Consider the following 3,559-nt stretch of genomic DNA (forward strand, 5'->3'; position numbering starts at 1 on the left):
CCTTCTGGACAGGGCTCTGGCAAAGTTTGTTTATCAGGACTGCTAAAAAAATGTGCTGGAGACCATCCTTGTTACCTTCCCTCCTGGATTTTTGTGGAAGATTTGGGATTGAATAAACACTCCTGTGGTTTCCTCTCAAGATTCCACCTTGGGATGGAAGGAATGGTCCTGTGGCTTCCCCTTCCCAAACTGCAGCCCTCCTCGGGGCTGGAACACTCTGGGACTCGCAGAGGAGGAGATTCCTCGTCTCCAGGAACCCCCACGGGCCACTGCTGCACAAACAAAAGCTGCCAGTGTGGGAGACTCTGGGGCAGGAGGAACAAACACCAAAAACGGGAGAGCAGCAGCGTTTTAACAGCTTGCCTGGGAGAGTAAATATTGACTGGTGAAGGGGGAAAAGCCAGCTCATCCTCCTTTTTGGTGGCACAGAGGAGGAGCCCTCCCAAGCCAGCAAGAACACAAAACACAAGGAAATCTCTCAGCAAATATTTCTGGAAGGTGGTACTGGATGATTGATCGGCACAATGGCTCTGTTCACGGGCAGAAGAACCCCAGAGGCTGCTGAGAACATCCAGGGAATTCCCATGGCAGGGAAATGGGTTCTCCACAGCCAGAACGGAGCACCAGGAACACGGAGTGCTCCAGCAGAGCAGGAAACCAAGCCCAGCTCCTCCCGGGGGGATGCTGGACCCTCCCTGCCCTCTTTTATCAAGGAGTCCTCTCAAGAGGTTGCAGGACTCAGCTTTTGCCTGCACCAGTTTCCCTCGGCAGAATTTGCTGCCCAAGCACCATCAGCACTTCAGTCAGCTGGGGCAGAACTGGCCAGAGCTATTTAGGGCGTGAAGAAGAGAGCACAAAAACACATCAACAGTTTTCATCACCCCTCTGGGAGGTGCAGAGTCCACAGAAACGCATCTGTGAACTCACCAGCGAAAATAATCCACAGAATATCCTGGATGGAAGCGATTGTGGAGTGCAGCCCCTGGTCCTGCACAGACACCCCAAAATCCCACCCTGAAAGCCTTGTCCAAATGCTCCTGGAGCTCTGGAGCCTCGGGAATGTGACCATTCCCTGTGACCAGCACCCTCTGGGGGGCAGAACATTGTCCTGATATCCAACTTAAACCTCCCCTGGCACAGCTCCAGCCGTTCCCTGGTCACACAGAGCTGCAAAAAATGCCCAAACTCAGCCCCCTCCCCATGGCCAGCCCTGTCCTGGTGTGGTGAAGGGCTCTGTGTGGGGACTGCCAGGCAGCTGAGGGGAAAAGCAGATTTTGGGGGCTGGAACACAGCTCTGGATCATCTGACAGCCCCAGCTGCAAGCTGCTGTTCCTGTAAATCATTCATGCACCAGAGGCACGTCAGAGCCAGGTGACATTTCAGAGGCAGCCCCGACACTGTTGGTGAGCTCCCTGAAATCTCCTCTTTCCCTTTTGTTTAAACATTTTAAATACCTCCCTGCCTGAAAAACCATGGAATAATCACACTGCAGCCAAAATCCCAGCGAGTTTTTATGATGTAAAAAAGGGAAATGAAAAGGTCCTGTGGTTTGTTCTGCCTTGTTCTCCTGACTTTCACAAAATGGAGAAGTCAGACCTCCCATTTCTCTCATAAATTACTGTTCCCTCTCTCACCTATTCGGGCCCAAAAAAAGTGAGTGAGGATTGCACCTAATCCCCCTCAATGATTCCCCTCTCCAGGCTTGTCATTGCTGGGATGGACAAGCACAGCCCTGGATTTCCCAGCAGCTCCCACAACTTTTTCCTCTGGACTGCCAAGGGTTTAAAATGTTTCTTAGCAAACTCTGGAGCCCAAATGAGAGGAAGCAATTAATCACAGGTTTTCTGTACAGAATGGATTATCTGCCAATAAGTGTCAGCTCTCTGGAGAAAATGAGCTCCACAAATAATCCCAATTAGGCAGGGATTGTCCATCGCGGGCTGGAGACTCCCCCAGGGACATAAAGGGAGGGAGGCTCCCCCTCTCCAGCCATGGAGGGGATGCTGCAAACCCCCCTGGAACACCTCAGACTGAACCCCCAGAGCTGTCACAGCAGCAGGGACAGGTCAATGTGGCAGCAAGAGGGACCAAGGTCAGCATCTCCTCCGTCAGGGCAGCACAGAGGAGCCTGCAGCTTCCATCCCCAAACCCCAAGTTCCACCCGCAGCCAAAGCCCCAATTCCCGGGACTTTCACCCCTCGAGCCCCGGCTCCTCCCGGTTCTCCGGAGCACGGTGCCCTCTCCCGGGAGCCCGAGGAAGAGCTGGAGCAGCGTTTCCCAGCCACGAGTGGGGTTAAACCCGGCAAAGTCCCCACCAGGCTGAAAAGGAAGGGGCTAAAAAGCGCAGCCACCACCGAGCAGAGCCTGCAGAGGAGGCTGGGCAGGGAGAGGAGAGCTGGAGGATCACAAGAACGGCTGGGATTTGCCACCCTGCTGACACTGGGGTGGGTGTCTCACCCCCACAGCTGGAATCTGGGGGGCTGGAAGGATGAGCTCAGGTGGGGAGAAGCTCCAACAGCAGGACAGGCAGGTTCTGGCCAAGCAGAAATCCTTTCTCCTTGCCAGCTTTGGAGAGCCAGAGAGAAAATCATGGGTATTTATAAGCAAACCTGTCTCTAAGGCAGCAGTTTCCAGAGTCTAATAATAGGGTTTGGGCTCGGTTATGGTGTGATTCAGCCAGAACTGCACAGAGCTGCTGGAAAGCTCCTGTCCCAAGAGCAGATTCCCAGGAAGCTGTGAAGGGAAGGAGCCCCAGAGCCTGGGAATTGCACTCCTGAACCTCTGGATTGTCACAGCTGGAGCCCCAGGCACTCTCTGTGAGGCAGGGAAGGGCTGCACCTGCTGCATCCAGGGACGTGGAAACACCACCTGCGCCCAAAACCGAGGTGAAACCACAACTCTGCCATGCCTTGACCACGGGGCAGGTCCCAAACCCGACCTGGCAGTGTGAACCCACCACCAACCCCACATCCAGAGGCCCTGGAGCTGCTCCTTGCTGACTCAAAGTGTTGGAGCCTCCCTGGGCAGCGCCGAGGGGAGGATGCAAAACAGGAAAGGTCCAAACAGCCTGGTCTTTGTGCAAGGGAGAGAACAGGGCTGGGCAGCACCTGGACAGGCTGTTCTGAGGCTGGATAATTTCAGGGAGCAGCTCCCCACCCTGCTGCTCACTCAGAGCCTTTCCAACCAGCTCGTTTCAACACAGAATTCCTCTGTACTCGCTCCAGGCTGGACAAGGGTTACGCCAACGCCACTGTGGGACACCACAGGAGCCGCGTGGGACACAGAGAAGCTCCAACCTCTGTGTGAAAAGGCGTTTGCAGCCGGTTTCATGTGTCATGTATCATGTTTAACACTCCCCCAGGCATTCGCCTCCCCGGCAGAATCCACGGAGCTGCAGGACACTGAGGGACAGCGCTGCACCTGTGTTTATTCCCAGGAACAAACACCTGCTGGATCCCTCTGGAAAACATCGATAACTCCTGATTATTGCCAAGTCATCAGCTCCCAAGCAGCGCTCCAGAACAGGAACCCAAGTGGGAAGAAAGGTGGAGCAGCCAGA

This window comes from Pseudopodoces humilis, chromosome 25 (assembly GCF_049639895.1).
Source record: "Pseudopodoces humilis isolate 2021_Gansu_Grassland_sample_001 chromosome 25, ASM4963989v1, whole genome shotgun sequence".
Taxonomy (NCBI): Eukaryota; Metazoa; Chordata; class Aves; order Passeriformes; family Paridae; genus Pseudopodoces; species Pseudopodoces humilis.